This window comes from Dipodomys merriami, unplaced genomic scaffold, assembly GCF_024711535.1.
Source record: "Dipodomys merriami isolate MVZ:Mamm:240054 unplaced genomic scaffold, mDipMer1.0.p SCAF_108, whole genome shotgun sequence".
NCBI classification, from domain to species: Eukaryota; Metazoa; Chordata; class Mammalia; order Rodentia; family Heteromyidae; genus Dipodomys; species Dipodomys merriami.
The window spans coordinates 4,619,362-4,638,673 of NW_027202360.1; the positions used below are offsets into that span (position 1 = coordinate 4,619,362).

Below are 19,312 nucleotides of genomic sequence, written 5' to 3' on the forward strand. Positions count from 1 at the left end.
GCTGCCCCAGCACCCGCCACAACCGCAGCGGAGCCTGCTGGCAAGTGCACGGACCTGTCCCCTTGCCTGGATTTTCCCTCTCTGGCCAAACTCTCTGTACTGTGATGGCACCCTTGGTGTGATTCTTTTACTTAGGACTGTTCACTGGAATACTTAAACTGCTTTCTATGAGAGAGCCTGTTTAGACTCCACCTTCTCCCCTACCATCTTCCCAGAACTCTTTTGAATTTTAATCATTTCTTGTTAATCTCATCTTTAATCTCTTTATACAAAATCAATAATTAATTCAAGGGAGGAGAAAGGAAAAAATTAAGCAACTCTTTACATTTTCCAACTTTCAACATCATATTGCTTATATCATTTTCTGTTTATGCTTTAGACTATATAATTCAATTTAGTTAGACCTTTCATAAAGCTATATGTATTTTATTTATTTTATGTTAATTGTTCTTTCCAAAGCCTGTGTGTCTAATTTACCTTGGTTTCTTTCAGTGTCAAGTAGTTCAGATTTCAAATTGAAGAATAAATTGAAGGAAGCAAACAGAAGATACATTTCTTCTCATTTGATAATGCCTCAACAAGAATGAAGAAAGAGTTCAGCCTGCTAAGGACCTATGATAGGATATCAAAAAGAGAATTCATTGTTCGAGGTATTCCCTATCTTTGCAATAGAACTTAAATAATATAAAACACAATATACTGCTCAGGTACTTTTATGTTTTATCAGTTTTGCACATTATCCTATGGACTTTACCTCAGTCTACAACATTCCTTCATTATTCTGTCCTTGATACTTTCACACTACCAAGACATAAGATAACCAGTTTGATTTAAAGCATGACACGTTGTACACCTGGCTTCCTTGGAAGCAGAGCATGGTCAATAGATCACATTCCTTCTGGTTGCTCACTACCTGTAATGTTTTCTGTAATATTATTGCATTCTATTTAGTATTAAAAATTTTTGGCTAAACTCAAAGCTCATTCACAGAAGTTTATGTTAAGTATTTTGCAAGTTTTATTTCTCTCAATTCTTAAGATAACATTTGCTATAATGCTAATGTTATTATCATTTTAGCGTTGGGAAAAATTGTAATTAAAGGCACGAAGTGCATGGCCCAAAGACACACACTGAGGAAGGAAATGAGTCACAGTCTCCAAAAGACTTTTAGCAATACAAAAAAAGGAGGTAAAATCTCTCCATTCTCTTACACTCTCAATTCAATATTCATATTGTCCTATAAATAATAGCATACCAAATATTGCCCATGGTGATTGTTTTCTGTTACATTTTGTCTCCAACACAGACTGTGTTGGTGACATTGGGTTATCATGCACAGAGCTGAGCTTATAAATTGAGGTCCAAAGATAGTCAAATTTCTTTTGTCCCATTGCTCCTGTATCCTTTTTTAAAAAGTACTAAAACTTTTAAATACCAACACTTACTATCTTTTAAGAATCCGAAAACGAAGTAAGTTCACATATAATCACTCCAAAATGATTTAAAAGTAGGAGATGATAAAAACAGGCCCCCATCAAGTAAACTTTCTTCTACCTTTAAAATTATTCTGAAATCCTTGTCCTGGCTGGTCACACCTTTAATCCTATCTACTCCGGATATCTACTCAGGAGCCTGAGATCTATGGATAACTGTTTGAAGCCACTCAGGGCAGAATAAATTCAAGAGATTATTTTTCAGAAATTATAATGAACTAGCAAAGAGCCAGGAATGGAGATGTAGCTCATATATTAGCTCATCAATCAAGAGAGGAAAGGCCTAGCAAGACCTTGAAGCCCTGATTTCAAACTCTGAGCATGCCAATGCACAAGCATATGCATGTGTGCATGTGTGCATGCGTGTGTGTACACACACCCCCCCCCACACACATTTATTCAAAATACCTTCAAATCAGCATATCAGTGTTCTGCATTAATTTCATTGTTAAAGATATTATCGGGTAAAATAGAGGAAATAAACTTCTATATCAGAACATTTTTATACGTTTTTGTTTTTTTAATGTGAAAATACTGTACAGAGGGGTTACAATTACATGGGCAAGATGAGTACATTTCTTTTTTTTATTTAATTTTATTTTATTTGTGAACATAATGTACAGAGGAGTTACAATTACATGGGCAGGATAATGCGTACATTTCTTACCAAGCATTGCAGCCTCCTCCTTTGTTTACCCTTCACATCCTGAGTACATTTCTTATCAAGCATTGTGGCATCCTCCTTTGTTTCCCCTTCCAATCCCTTCCCATCCTCCTAGCCCTCCCACCCAATCCTCCCCGCTCCCCCCACCAAAATTGTAAAGTTCGTTTTCAACATAATGACTTGTAATTCTCATTGTTGCAATGGGTCCACCTGTAAAAATAACTGTACAGAGGTGTCATATTTATATATATAATGAGTACATTTCCTAACTAGCATTGTTACCTCTTCCTTTCTTTTTCTTCCACCATCCTTTCCCTCCCACCTCCACAAATACACTCCCCTCCCCCTTCCCCTGCCTAAATTGTAAAGTTCATTTTTCAAGATAGTGTCTTGTGCATCTCAACCTGTATCCTTGTTTAAGAATTTTGTATTTCCCTTTCCCCTCCCCAAATTAGAGAAACGTATACACAGGGTGTAGGCGCACCAACTTCAAATACAGTGAAAACATGGATTAGAGCGTAGGGGAGGAACATATAAAGGAACAAAAAAAAAATCACATCACACAGTATAAGTATCTTAGAAACAATAGCAAGTAACAAAAAAAACCACTTGTCTGGTTCATTTCCTGTAATATTATCTTATCTGATATGCACATAGCTTCTGATCTATTCTGCTTATACAGACATATATTAGCTGTGGAAAATAAGGGAAACCATGGGACGTATGTTTCTTTGGACTTGGCTTACGTCACTGAATAAATTTTGTTTTCCAAGTCTTTCCAATTCTTAACAAATTGGGCGATGTCATTCTTTCTCATGGAGGCATAGAATTTCATTGTGTATATATACCACATTTTCATGATCCATTCATCTTCTGTGGGCCATCGGGGTGGGCTCCATATCTTAGCTATTGTAAATAATGCTGCAGTAAACATAGTTGTTCTGGTAGTTTTAGTATGGTCTTCTTTGTGATCATTTGGGTAAATCCCCAAAAGTGTGATTGCTTGGTCATAGGGGAGCTTTATATGGAGTCTTTTGATGAGCCTCCATACTTCTTTCCAAAGTGGTTGAACAAGTTAACACTCCAACCAAGAATCAAGTAAGGTTCCCTTGTGGCCACATCCTCTCCAGCATCTTTAGTTGTAAAAATATGGAATGATTCAAGAATTTGCATATCAACCTTGCGCAGGGGCCATGTTAATCTTCTCTGTACTGCTCCAATTTTAGTGTATGTGCTGCTGAATTGAGCACAGAGCATTTTTTATATATAAAGTGTAATTGATTTTCTTAAACTAGACAATTCAAAGAAAAGTAAGTTTTGAAGAATTCTCGTGAAATTTTAGAACCATGTACTTCTTACATAAGCACACATTTAAGAATAGCCAAGATTGACATATCAAAAACAAAATAATCCCAGATATTGTTGTTCAAGATATGTGTAAGATCAGGGGAAGGGGGTGGAATCAGGTGGGGGGGGCGGAGGAAGGCTGGGAAGGGATGTGAAGGGTAAACAAAGGAGGAGGCTGCAAGCTTGATAAGAAATGTACTCATTATCTTGCCCATGTAAATGTAACCCCTCTGTACAGTATGTTCACAAAAAATAAAAATAAAAAAAGAGATGTGTAGGAGGACGAATTCAATTATTCTGTATAAGGCACCTGTCATAATGAACACTGCGGCAAGTGTTAAGGGTTTTTAAAAGTTTTAATGTTTTAAATATATTTAATTTTGGGAATTTGCTTATATAGGCCAAAATTAGGATTGTTTGTCAGGTCATACAACTTTTCTATAAATATTTAAGATTTATGGTAGCAGACATATGCTACTAAAAACTACATTTCAGTTTAGAGAAACATTACTAATGAGATGTTGCAAAATCTTAGTGTAAAGAAGCAGAGTGAAGAGTTAAGACTTTGTTAACTGCATAGTTTCTCTTAAAACTTTAGGGTTTCCTTACTTTATATGTTAGTGAGGAACAAATGATGATATAAGCCATATACATATACATATACAAATGATGAGATGAGTCATAAAAAGCAATCTTAGTGGGTAACTTTAAAAACTACACATAGCCTAAAAAACTCTTGTTGAATATCATAATCTTATTCAGTGTTAAATGTACAGGAATGTGAGAATAGTAAAATCAAATATGTAAGTACACTTCAAATACTGAAAACACTGGTAATTCTTTGGTATTTTATTTTATTAATCATTAATATTTAGTTATTGTGTTGCTTTATTTGTAGTATTGTTTCCCTTGTAATATAATAAAACCTTTTGTTATCTATCATCAGGAGGTACTTTGAGAAGGTTACTGGGATGGCCAAACCATTTTTTATAGTTGCATGTGAATTTACAAAAAGCAAAATTAAGAACAAAATATTGATTAAAATTATCAAGTACAGTCAGAATAAGGAGGGATGATAAATGTCCACACTTAAAATCTTAGCCCTAGGCTGAAGCAGTGATATTACAGAGTTGAGGTCACAAAAGTGAGAGACTGTGTTTTGTTTTGTTTTTTACTTTGATTTTGTTGGCCATGGGGTTGAACTCTGGGGCCTGGTTGCTGTACCTCAGCTCAAGGCTAGTGCCACCACTTGAGCCACAGAACAACTTCCGTCCTTTTCTACTTATGTGATGCTGAGGAATCAAACCTAGGGCCTCATGCATGCAAGGCAGGCACTCTACAACAGCCACCGTCCCAGCTCCTGATAGACTGGGTTTTAAAGATTCATCTAAACAACATTTTCTTTCTGCTTTGGGTTATATAATGAAATATATGAATATCTTTTCATATTTTTGTGTCTTGTTATACTTCTAAATTTATACTAACCCCAGCCACTTTTTTCTTTTCAAAGTCATGAAATATCTCTGAGAGTTTGTTAATGTGAAAATTGTGTTAGCATTTTTAATTACTTCTGAGTCATTTTTAATTTTTATTAGAATCATTTTATATTTTGGGTTGATGGATTATCATACATCAAATACCTTCAAATGTACATGTAGAGTCTAAAGATAACAGTATGAATATTCATGTACAGCTCTTTTTTATCTGTTATGCACTTTCAGTATCATGATATTTCTCCCTCTTTCACGCTCTCTCATTTCCTCTCTTTCTCTTTCATGCTCCATGTCTGCTACATAGAATTTCTGCTGGTCTACTATTATCCTTGAGGATCCACTCGCTTTGTGGGAACATGATGGGGACTAACATCTTCCCTTGCATTCGTTAAGAATTTTGAGTGACGTGATATTATTCTTTGACATTCTAAATGGCAAAACAACAGGTCTAGGAATTCCTTTTCACATTTACTACTATTACAAATTTCATCTCATAGGAATCATTTGGATGGATATGATATTTTAACGTGGGATAGGAAGGTGGCTCAGTGGTAGAGTGCTTGCCTTGCATGCATGAGGCCCTGGGTTCGATTCCTCAGCAGCACATAAACAAAAAGAAAAAAAGCCAGAAGTGGCACTGTGGCTCAAGTGATAGAGCGCTAGCCTAGAGCTGAAGAGCTGAGGGACAGTTCCCAGGCCCAGACTTCAGGCACCAAGACTGGACCCCCCCCAAAAAAAAGATATTTTAACCTGTGACCTAAAAGTTCTTTTTCTTTTACAAACAACCTTTGTCTTTGATTATCTGTTTGTAACTACATGTAATGAAAATAAAGCTCTCCTGTGGAAAATAGACCGAAGTTGTTCACAGGAATGAAAAAGAAGGTAATGGTGGAAATGAGTACAATAGAGCACAGGTCCTCAGAGCAGTTTATTATGAACACTTTGTGAGAATGACAATGTTCTGGGAACTATAGATTAAGTCACTGAACAAAGATATATATGCATATATATTTGTATATGTATATTTATTTATATATGCATATATGTGTGTATATGCCCTTATATTGTACACATATATGTTACTAGACACACAAATTCACATATACATATACACATGAATACATGCACACATGGAGAAAGACACATAATTACAGCCAACGCAAGTTTCATTAGTTGCTGAAAATGCCTTAGATGGAATGCTTGGAACAAAATATGTTCAAGATGTATTTGTCTCTAAGAGTTCTTTTACCACTCCTCTTATCTCTTAAAACTGGTAGGTTTTGACAGATTGGAATTGCAAAATGCAGTATACGTGATAGCAAGTTACTCGGAAATGTCAGTATGTAAAGATCATGTGGTATCTCCCTGATGCCCACGGAATGCTTGCTCTTATACACACTCTCAACAACCAAAGTAGCAGGAGAATATCATGGTAAAGAATAAAATTATAAGCCTTTAAATGGCATCCTTCTTTGAATTCTTTTCCAACAGCCAGCATCAATTCCTAAGCAGATTAGTGAGTCCGCATAAAACTGGACCTCAGGTCAACAGGTAACCAACTCATGTGAAAATTCCTATGAGAGAAATGCTGACTGAGGTCTTGCTGATTTTCTGGCTAAGAAAATAAGAAACGAAGAGATTATTTTTAACATATTAAAGTTTGAGAATAATTTGTAACCTGTCAATAAATGTGTAGAACACAACTAAACCAACTGACAAAAAAGGTGTACATTTCATTTATATGCTCTTGGACATGGTGACTGATTTTACTTGTGTCTACACAAGTAGAATCAGCATAAATCAAGCCAGCATTTCTTCATTTAATATACAAAGATAGGATTCAGATTGACCCATTGTAATAATGAGATAATAATAATGTAATAATAAGACACTTTATCAGAGAATGGATGGAGGGATGAGTTGACGAGGTGTGAAGAGAAGGGATGGTAGGGGAAAACAAAGGATGGGGTAAAAATGCTCAATAAGAAATGGACTCATGCCAGGTGCCGGTGGCTCATGCCTGTAATCCTAACAACTCAGGAGGCTGAGGTCTGAGGATCGTGGTTCAAAGGCGGCCAGGGAAGGAAAGTCTGTAAAACTCTTATCTCCAATAAACCACCAGAGAACCAGAATTGGCACTGTAGCTCAAGTGGTAAAGCGATAGCTTTGAGCTGAAGAGTTGAGGGACAGTGCTCAGGCATAGAGTTCAAGCCCATGACCAATAGTCAAGAAAAAAATTGTACTCATTACCTTACTTATGTAACTGTAACCCCTCTGTACAGTATCTTTACAATATAAATATCTATCTATCTATCTATCTATCTATCTATCTATTTATCTATCTATCTATCTATCTATCTATCTATCTATCTATCTATCTATCTATCTATCTATCTATCTATATCTGTCTCTCTCTCTATATATATATAAAAGATACAAGGAAAATTTTTGTACTAATAGGAAGTTGTATTTGTCACTCAATATCAGTAAGGTACTGGTTTTAGGACCACCGGCATATTAAAACATCGGATACTCAAATAATCTACATGAACACAGTTATTATTTACATTAGAATCTGCCCACAACCTAGTGCAGTGTAATTGCTATGAAAATTTGTACTTCATTCTATGTTTGTAATAAAATTAAAAGTATATGCACTGTCAACAGATACAAATTTTTTCAGATAATTTTTGTCTGCATTTTGTGGATGGAATTGGAAGCACAAATTTCATCACCAAGACTGGTCTGCAAAATGTAACAAAAAGCTGACACAGCATCATTGAATAGTACTGAAGTCCAAGGAGAAGTACTTGAATTGAGACATTATCAGAAAGTGTAAACATGCAAGTACTTTTTAGAAATAGTGCTGCTAGATTTCTCATGGATAGCTTTCATAACACTTTGTGAAACACAAGCCACAACCTCACTGAAGTATAAAAGGTTTTCCCTCACCTTTCTGTCATGTCTATATACACAATGGAATTCTATGCCTCCATCAGAAAGAATGACATTTCCCCATTTGATAGGAAATGGAAAGGCTTGGAAAAAATTATATTAAGTGAAGTAAGCCAAGCCCAAATACACAAAGGTCCCATGGTTTCCCTTGTTTGCAATATCTAGTATATGTATGAGTCAAGCAGGAAAAGTCAGATAATGTGATGTTAGGAAAAAGAATACTTAGATAAGTATTTAACTGTTTTTCTTTCATTTATAAGATTATTTCTTTGTAGCTTTGTATGTCCATCCCCCACAGTATAACCCCTACTTTCACTATATTTGATGTCAGTATAATTTGTGGAGGAGATGGGGAAAATCAAGTCGTGGACAGGGATCCAGGAAGATGGCAAAGGAGAAGTGGAGGCATAACAGGGACGAAAGAGCCAGACTCGGAGGGCAAGCGGATTCTACTCAACACCAGCAAGAACCAACAAGGAGCAGACATTTTCATCCTGCAGTTCGCAGACCAGAGACGACCCAGGAACCAAGACTCAGCATGAGTAGAAGCCGCACTTCCTCACTCCTTCTCAGGGAGCAGAGGAGGGAAGGCCACCCCTCCCCCCCAGTACCGGAGATCTCCATCTTGCATACCAACAAAGCTCCGCGGAGTTGCGAGCTCCAACTCAGGCCTTAGAATAAAACTACGGTCATTTAACAGGTCACAATAACTTAACAACGTCGTAACCTGCCAGACTCAGCTCTACTCAGGTAAAAGTCACCCAGTTCGGGCACCAGCCCTAGGAATGGCTTTCTTCATCGGGTAATCAGAGCCAGAGGCTGCCCCTCCCTTTAGCAGCCTGGACAATCAACTAAAATTCACTAAACAGAATCCCTGAGAGTGGCTCCAGGCTGTGCTCTGTGAGTTTCTCACAAACTATGCCCAGGGAAGACTACTGTTTGCTGAAAGGTCTCAACTCTACACAGAACATAACCTCATCACAGCATCTCCAAACTTGAGGAAAAAGCCATCTCCCTCTTTTGTGATACTCAAAGCACACCCCCCTCCCATTGAACTAACTTGTGAGGAGGATTGAAAAATCCTGGGTAAAGCAGAGCATTTTTCTGCCTGTCTAAACAAACTGACTTTAGAAACCAACCAAGCCACAGGACCACAAACAGACCAGAGACTCCAACCAGAGGCTGATTACAGGCACAAGGGAGATATAGGATTTTTCCAAACCCTCCCCCAAAAAAATCAAAGAACTTTTTTTTCCTCTTCTTTTTTTTTATATAACTTTTACAAATTTTTTTTATTTTCTAAAACTTTTTTTTAATTTTAAATTTTGACCTTTTTTGAAAAAAATTGTTTTCTAGTAACTTTTTTCCCCCTTATAATCTTTATTTTAGGGATACATGTGTGTGTGCGTTTTTCTTTGTCTTTTTTTTCTTCTTTTAAAAAAAATTTTTCTTTTTTTTTTTGCTGAACTTCTGATCTTTTTTTTTCTTTCTTCCTTATCCTTCTCACCTTTTCCTCTCTTTTGTTCCTCTTTATGGGACTTAATTGTTGTTCTGCACATCCTCAGATAAACCCATATTTGACTATTAGACCCTATCCCCCATTGTGTACACACTTAATCCACAAATTTATTACTCAATTCAAAACTTCTGAGACTTAAATTCCTTAATAGCAGTAATACCTCTTTATACCTATATAATATTTTAAGTATTTTTATTTTAAATTTTTCACATCTCTTATATATCCCTCCCCTTCTCTCAACATATTCACGTTCTTTGAATAGATTGTTCTTGAATCTGCATATTATTAACTTTTATTTTTCTATTTTTTCTGGTGTCTTTTTTTTCCCTTTCCATTTCTTCTTGTTTTCTCTCTCTCTGCTTTCATCCTATCTAACCTATTTCCTGCTTTGAGACTAGGACTTAGTTAATTCTCCCTGTACCTTCCCATATCACTCTATTCCTATTTTTTACCCACATCTCCCCCTAACCTAATAATTTCTGGTTTACCAAATTATTCTTTGCGGTTCGTAGCCCATTAATATATAGTTGTTTGATGTTGAATAGAAGTATCTGTTGAACCAGATTGTATCTGCAGACTATTGATTGTGCAAATTCAGACTTTGGTTGATGCTTGCCTTAAGTTAGTGTTCTAGCACAAAACTGGTGTTACTTTCATCCCAAATGGGCAGAGTAAGCTGGAAAACCACAAGAAAAATGGTAAGTCAGGGTAACTCCACTCCCACTCATGATAATCAGGGGACAGAACAGATAATGAATAATCCAGAGGAGAGTTCCCAAATAGCTCTACAAAAACTGATGGCAAACATGATTAATGAAAAGATTGAAAATATACAATGAACTCTGTATAAGCGTGATAGGGATAGAGAGGAGACAATCCAAAGCTTTATACAGGAATATCATGATCGTGAGGAAGCTACTCAAAAACTGATACAGGATTTGTGGGTACAGCTTGAACATCCTCAAAGAGAAAGGCAGGAATGGCCTGAAGAGCATGAGAACACTCAAAGAGAACTACAAGAATAGCATGAACGGGAGGAAGCTAACCAAAGAGTAATACAAGAATTGAGAGAGCAAGATGAGAATACACAAAGATCATTAAGGGGATTCATGGAATCCATTAATAAAGAGCTGAAGGAAGTCAGGGAAACCACAAAGGGAATCCTGAATGTAAACCAACAGAAGGAATGGGAGCCCAAGAAAACCATAACCAATCAACTAAGTGATTTGAGAATAAACACTGAACACCAAATTAAGGAAGTAAAGAAGTCCATACAAGATCTAAAACAAAGCTTCAACAAAGAATTTGAAGTCATCAAAGCTGACCAATTAGAAGGAAAAGAACTAAAAAAACAAAGTAGAAAGTCTTGACAGCAGGTTAGACCATGCAGAAGATCGAATCTCGGGGATTAAAGATAGCCTAGATATTATAGAGAAAGAACATACAACCATCCAAGACAAGTCAAAGAAATATGATAGATCTATCCAACACTTGGAAGACACCATCAGAAGGCCTAATCTAAGGAAAATGGGTATAGAGGATCACCTAGAAACAGAAGTTAATGGTCTAGGAAATTTTTTTAACAGGATCCTAGCAGAGAACTTCCCAAACAAACAAAAAGATAGTCCAGTAACACATGGAGGTTGAAGAACACACTGCTGAATCACGAGTGGATCATGGAAGAGATTAGAAAGGAAATTCAAATGTTCATGCTATTCAACAAAAATGAGCACACAAATTACCAGCTCCTCTGGGACACAGCAAAGGCATTACTCAGAGGCAAGTTTATAGCTCTCAGCTCCTAAATCAACAAATTGGACAGATCTGAAACCAACAATTTAATGAGACATCTGAACCTCCTTGAAAAACAGCAGCAAGGTAAACCCCAATCCAGTAGACAGAAAGAAATAATTAAAATTAAATCAGAATTAAATGAATTAGAATCCAAAAAACTATCAAAAGAATCATCAAAACAAAGAGTTGGTTCTTAGAAAAACTTAACAAAATTGACAGCCCCTTAGCAAATCTTATCAGAAAAAGAAGAGAACACACCCAAATTAATAAAGTCAGAGATGAGAGTGGAAACAGAACCACAGAAAAAACCATGATTCAGAACATGATAAGGGAATATTTCTCAAAGCTTTATGTTAATAAGTTTGAGAAATTGACAGAAATGGACCTTTTCCTAGCAAATATTGACATGTCAAAACTAAACCAAGATGAGTTAAACCAGCTTAACAGGCCCATATCAAGCATTGAAATAGAAACAGCAATAAGAGACCTCCCAGCTAAGAAAAGTCCAGGACCAGATGGTTTTACAGAATTCTACAAGTTCTTCAAAGCCGAGCCCACACCAATACTCCTCCAACTCTTCAATGAAATTGGAAGAGAAAGTTCACTACCAAACACATTCTATGAAGCCACCATAACGCTCATCCCAAAACCAGGCAGGGACTCATCAAATAAAGAGGACTATAGACCCATTTCTTTGATGAACATTGATGCAAAACTTCTCAACAAAATTTTGGCCAATCGACTTCAACAATTCATCCAAAAAATCATACACCACGGTCAAACAGGATTCATTTCAGGGATGCAAAGCTAGTTCAATATACGCCAATCATTAATATCATTCATCACATCAACCGGAGCAAGATAAGAACCACATGGTTATGTCAATAGATGCAGAAAAAGCATTCGACAAGATCCAACACCCCTTTTTGATGAAGGTTTTAGAAAAATTAGGAATCCATGGAACATTCCTCAATACAATAAAGGCTGTATATTACAAACCTACAGCCAGCATTATACATGATGGTCAAAAACTAAAGCCATTTCCTCTTAACTCAGGAACAAGAAAAGGATGTCCACTCTCTCTACTTCTCTTCAATCTAGCATTAGAATGCCTAGCTACAGCAATAAGACAAGATCAAAAACATAAAGCAGATCCAAATAGGGACAGAAGAAATATAGCTCTCCCATTTGCAGATGACATGATCTTGTATTTAAAGAATCCCATGGACTCCACTCCCAAGTTACTCAAGCTGATTCAAAATTTTGGCAAAGTAGCAGGGTATAAAATTAACCCCCCAAAATCAATGGCTTTTCTGTATGCCAACAATGTGAAAAGTGTGGCTGAAATTAAGAAAGTAACTCCATTTGTCATAGCCCTTCAAAAAATAAAATACCTATTAATTAACTTAACCAAAGAAATGAAGGACTCTCTGATGAAAACTTTAAAATCTTGAAATAGGAAATCCAAACAAAACTTAGAAAATGGCAAAACATCCCATGCTCCTGAATTCGAATGATTAACATTGTGAAAATGGCTGTAGTTCCCAAGGCTATCTGCAAACTCAATGCGATACCTATCAAAATTCCAACTTCATTCTTCAAGGGAATAGAAAAGGCAATCCAAAAATTCATATTGAACAATAGAAGACCCTGAATAGCAAAAACGCTCCTCAACGGAAAGATCACTCCTGGTGGAATATCAATGCCAAATTTCAAACTTTACTATAAAGCCATAGTAATCAAATGAGTTTTGTCCTGGCATAAGAACAGACCTCAGGACCAATGGAATAGAATTGAAAACCCAGAAATTAACCTACAGACCTATAGCTAACTAATCTTCGAAAAGGGAGCTAAAATAATAGAATGGAAGAAAGACAGCCTCTTCAGTAAATAGTGCTGGCAAAATTGGTTAACTACTTGCAGAAAACTAAAACTAGATGCTTATATATCACCCTGCACCAGAATCAACTCCAAATGGATCAAAGACATCGGAGTCAAAGCAGACACTCTGAAAACCTTACAGGATGGAATAGGAGAAACCCTAGGCCTCTTTGGCTCAGGCCGAAATTTTCTGGGTAGAGACCCGAAAACACAACAAATCATAGAAAGGTTGGACAAATGGGATTGCATGAAGTTGCAGAGCTTCTGCATGGCAAAGGACATAGCTAGCAAGATCAATAGAAAGCCCACAGATTAGGAAAAGATCTTCACTAGCCATACAACGGACAAGGGTCTCATATCTAAAATATACTTAGAGCTCAAAAAATTAAATCCCCCAACAACAAATCCTCAAAGAATCAACTCCCCAATAAATAAGTCGGCTAAAGAGTTGAAGAGAAACTTCTCTGAAGAAGAAAGAATGATGGCCAACATACACATGAATAAATGCTCAACCTTCCTAGCCATAAAATAAATGCAAATCAAAACAACATTGAATTACTACCTCACCTCAGCTAGAATGTCTATAATCAAGAACTCTAACAACAACAGATGCTGGAGGAGATGTGGACAGAAGGGAACCTTACTTCATTGTTGGTGGGAGTGTAAACTTGTTCAACCAATTTGGAAAGCAGTATGGAGGTTCCTCAAAAGACTTCACATAGAGCTCCCCTATGACCCAGCAATCCCACTTTTGGGCATTTACCCAAATGATTACAAACAAGACCACACTAAATCTAGTAGCACAACTATGTTTATTCCCGCATCATTTACCATAGCTAAGATATGGAACCAACCCAGATGTCCCTCAGTAGATGAATGGATCAAGAAAATGTGATATATATACACAATGGAATTCTATGCCTCCATCAGAAAGAATGACATTGCCCCATTTGTTAGGAAATGGAAAGGCTTCGAAAAAAAAATATTAAGTGAAGTAAGCCAGGCCCAAAGAAACATAGGTCCAACGGTTTCCCTTATTTGCCATATCTAGTATATGTCTGAGTCAAGCAGAAAAGTTCAGATCAGGTGATGTTAGGGAAATGAACCCTAAAATATGTATTCAAATGTTTTTTTCATGTGACTGTTTCTAACATATATATAAGATTATTTCTTTGTTGCTTTGCATGTCCCTCCCCCACAGTACAACCCCTGCTTTCACTATATTTGATGTCTGTATAATTTGTGGAGGAGATGGGGAAAAACAAGTCGTTTAAGGATACAGGTGGACCCCATGCAACTATGAGAAGTACAAGTCGTCATGTCAAAAACTAACTTTACAACTTTGGGGGGTGTGGGTTTGGGTGGGGTGCGAGGTGAGGCTGGGAAGGGATGTGAAGGGTAAACAAAGGAGCAGGCTGCAATTCTTGATAAGAAATGTACTCATTATCTTGCCCATGTAATTGTAACCCCTCTGTACATTATGTTCACAAAAAATAAAAATTTAAATTAAAAAAAAAAGTCGTTTAAGGATACAGGTGGACCGGATCTAACTATGAGAAGTACAAGTTGTCATGTCAAAAACGGACTTTACAACTTTGGTCCGGAAGGGGTGAGGAATTGCTGGGGTGGGGGTGGGAGGCTGGGAAGGGATGTGAAGGGTAAACAAAGGAGGAGGCTGCAATGATTGATAAGAAATATATTCTTTGTCTTGCCCATGTAATTTTAACCCCTCTGTCCAGTATGTTCACAAAAAATAAAATTAAAATTAGAAAAAGAGAAAATGTTGATGGAGTGTTTATATGCAGAAAACCTGGGAAGGCTAAATTTTTCCAATTAGCATAGTCAGTATTCTATGATCCCCCAGAGAGAAAACTGGGTAAGCATCCATTTACAACCGTCTGAATAATTCTGATTCTGCCCATATTAGTTATCTATCCATACCTGTGCCCGAGTGAGAGGATTTTAAATGACTTTAGTGCTTTAAAATTTAAATTTAAATTTGGAATGAAATTAGTTCCAGTGCATTACCTTAAGATATTTAAAAACTAAAGGTCTATAAGATTTTTTTATTTGAAGTGAAGGGATATTGGAATTTGGTTCTCTATAGTTTATGCAATTTGCAAAAAGAATTGGCAAAGTAAAATTTACATTTGCAGCAGACTTGACACTTATCAAATTTTGTATATTGAAAAGAGCATAAGCCTCAACAATACGTCAATGCTATTCTGTTATTTATCTCTAAAGGTTTATGCTTCTGGTCTCTTAATATTAAAACCAAATTTTTTTCATCTTTAGCTAGTTGTGCAAAGGGGTTTCACTCCATCATGTCAGTGTGGAATAGAGTGTATTTACATTTCATTGTACAACACATCTGGATCATTGTAAATCTTTCCACTTTTCTTCCTTCCCTTTCCCCAACCCCACCTATCCCTTCAAGTTTCCTACTTATATTCTCACATATGTACGTTGAGTGATCTGACTGTATTAGTTCTACATTTCCCCCTCCATTCTTCTGTCCTACTCCCTTTAAGCCCAGCTCCTTATTTAAGACTTATTTCAACTTCATGGTATTTTGTAAAATATCTCTTACTTTGGCATTTGGCTTTGGGCTTGCCACATCCTCACTTCCATATTTGACCTACATAAATGAGGCTATTTCTCCACATTTTCAATCTGTGAATGCCTGAGATAGGTCTCCTTTATTATTCACCTTCTGTCCTAAATTTAGAATTGGACCTTCGGGGCCATCAAATAGAGCTTTCTCACTTTCTACACACTGAATTTGGAAGGAAAATAATTTCCATGCTCTCAATATTATGCTATCCATAATGAATGTCCATCACTTATCACTTCAACAGTCTAAATTTAAAGTTATGTTTTCTGCATTATATTCACACATTTTAAGAGAATATTCAGGACAATTTACCTAGTATTGGAAGTTTAGGGATGATTTTCAATTTCTGATGATAGAAACAGGGGTCAGTTTTAATTATGCAGAATCCACTATGTAGTGAGTGCTGTAGTCTTATAAATTTTCAATAAATTTCGAGTTACTTTTTATTAATAATTGAAAAAGTTTTATTTCAATATTTGAAATGCTGTCCCAATTATTTTAAAACTTTCACAATAAGTTGGAATGAAATCCCACCCCCCCATTTCCCCTACTAGTTCAGGTTAAGTCTCCTTTTTGTTTGAGGGGATGAGGGTAAACAGATGAGGGTAAACAGAAAATGATCATTGCTCAGATATCTACTTCCTCTTCTGTTTCTGCTATTCTTTTTTTAATTTTTATTTATTTTTATTGTGAAAATACTATACAGAGGGGTTACAATTACATGGGCAAGATAATGAGTACATTTCTTATCAAGCATTGTAGCCTCCTTCTTTGTTTCCCCTTCAGATCCCTTTCCAGCCTCCCTGTTTCTGCTATCCTTGTAGAAAGGAAGACTGGAGCAGGGAACAAAAGAAATAATTGGGCAAGGGAGCATTCCTGGCATATCAATTATTGTTTCTCAGAATCACTTAAACTGCTTACTCTTTCCTTGTCTCTAACAGTAACCTAACTGTGGCTTCCTTCCTGCAGGAATAAGCACACTAACAGGTTTTACACGTAAATTTGTATTTTATATCTCAGCTTACTACTACCCAAAATAGAAAGCTTTGGTTACATAAATGCAAGGGCACTATTGTTCAACAATACCTTGGTGAGGAATAGACAATTATACTCAGCTCCCCCCTCGTCTTCCATCCTTCCTTCTCCTCCCCTCCTATCACTTACCCTCGCTTCCCTTCTTCTTTCTTTATGTCTCTCTCCTCCATATTCATTTCTATCTTCTCTCTTTTTCTCTTCTAGTAGCAAGTGATTTGGTTTATCTGTCAATACATACGTAATTGAACAAATATGTTTTCTCCTCTTTTTGTGAATATTTATTAATAAGAAGTGAGTTCTAGCAGAGCACCAGTGGCTTACAGCTCCACACTAGGTGGGTTCAAGTTTGACAATTGTAATTCAAAGCTATTCCAAGTAGATAAACCTAAGAGATTCTTTTATCCACTTGTGGTAATAGGAAGAAGTGAAAGTGTGTTTCAGGAGGTATAGAGTAACATTGAGAATTGCAGCCCAGATTGTTAGGTTTTTAAAGAGTGGTCGAGTAAGAACCACACAAACACGAGGTATTCAGAAAACGGGTAAGTTTATTCATCATTCCCGCTGGCACCAGGCCATGTTGGCCCTCCATGTGTCTGGGAAAGTCCTGGGAAAGACCTGGAAAAGACCTGAGAAAGAGAGCAGCTAGGCCTTATCTAGGGTATGTGTGGAGAAAGGTGTGGCCACATCACTTTCAGATATAACCTCAGCAGATGCAGATGTGATATCTTCCAGGAGTGCCAGTTGCCTAGGTAACGCAGGTACTCGGAGGAGACTTTGCTTGGAGGAGGGTGGAATCTGCTCGCTATCCAGAAGCAGACCTTATATTCCAGCCTTTTAATAATCATGAAATAGGGTGCTGATCCTCTCTGGCTAATTCCTGCTGACAAGGTGTGTCGAAATTAGGGGTAAAAGTCTGGAATTTGGTCCCATCCCAGAGAAGGCAGTGAGCTGCAGCTGTCCCTTGGTGAGTGTGAGTCCTTTGATAAAGTCTGGCGGAGGCAAGTCTCTTGGATGAAGTCTAGAGAAAGTCTCATGAGGCATTGAGGGCCTGGAAAAAATTATTAGAGAGCAAATAAATGGCAAGTGGAAGGATTTGGGGCTGAAAAATGTTGGTAGAAATGTCCCTATCTGGTGATTAGGTAGAGGAGATTCAGGTAACAAAGACAAGAATGTGAATTCCCATCCAGTTAAAAGGTAGACAGGTATGAACATTAGATGGTAGGCTTCTTACTTATATTCCGCGTGGCTCTGGTTAATTTTGAAAGGGCAGGCACAAAATGGCTGATATGACATCATCTCTTCTTACTCCTCTCCATGGTCCCTTGTTCCCCAGACTGGCTGAGTCTAGGTGCTCGTTTCTGGGATGACTTGTCTCAGTGAGTATTCATGGAGATTTGAACTCAAGGCCTGGGCACTGTGCCTGTGCACTTCTACTCAAGGCTAGTGCTCTACCATTTTGAGTTATAGTACCACTTCCAGTGTTTGGCTGGTTAGAGTTAAGAATCTTAAGCCATACTTCCAGCCTGGCTCTTTGCAGGTTAGTTGGGAGATGGAGTCTTAGGGAATTTTTTAGCCCCTGTTGGCTTTGAATTGCAAACTTTGTCACGAAAACTCTTTATTATTTCCAATTAAATAACATGGAGATCAAATAGAATAAGTAGAGTTTACCTGGTCCTTACCAAGAATTGACCAAGTAATATCCTGAAATGAAATGACAAAACTCGTTAGATGTGAGAATCTTAGCACAGATATGCCCAATATTTTCGAATCACGTAGTCAGTACTAGAATACATAACACAACACCAAAAGGCAAAACTCAAAATCTAAATTTTTTTACATTAACATTTAGACATCTTTGCTAACAAATCACATCAGATAGTTGGGCCTAAGTTACCAGGGTCTGAGAAAAGAGCAACTTGTTAGCAAGATACAATAGAATTGATGGATGGAGGAGTAGTATACTTGGTGGAAAGGTATGGGTCAGATAGGACCAAACCCTGAACCTACCATGTGGCCAAGATGGCAAACTCATGATGGTGAATTTCTGAAAGTATGCAAAGAAAGCCTGAACAAATAGATGAAGCCTAGATTGGCTAGTCTTTGATAGGGAAGCTAGAGGAGGTCCCCGGGACCCAACTCTCATTACACCCTTCAGGGCACAATCCAAAACGTTGTAGAAAAGAAAGGGAGAGATATACGAAGTTGGACATGATTAGCAGAGAGCAAAGAGATCCTGAAAATGAACAGACTTCTGACCGTTTAACATTGCAGAGGCAAAAATTGTCTAAATCTGAGAAGAGACTAAAAAATTAGGTGCTCTGGCTATGCAGGGAGTACAGGAGGCATTTCAGAGGGGTTTCAAGGCACTGGAGTTACACACAGCTCCCCATTAAGGGTGTAGGAGAGAAAAATAATCAGTGAGTGAAGGTGGGCTTATTGGATGGAAGTGGTCCCACAACTTAACACTGAGCCCTCTAGGAGGGAGTGGCCAACCAACCAGAAACAACTGCCCTCAGC

General features: G+C 37.2%; 1 non-coding gene across 1 annotated transcript; it reads right to left on the bottom strand.

Annotated features, from left to right (window-relative positions):
* Positions 1 to 3,300: 3,300 nt before the first annotated feature.
* On the bottom strand, positions 3,301 to 3,407 carry LOC138815213 (U6 spliceosomal RNA). Its single transcript, XR_011368216.1, has one exon. It is a non-coding gene; the product is annotated as a U6 spliceosomal RNA (small nuclear RNA).
* Positions 3,408 to 19,312: the final 15,905 nt, after the last annotated feature.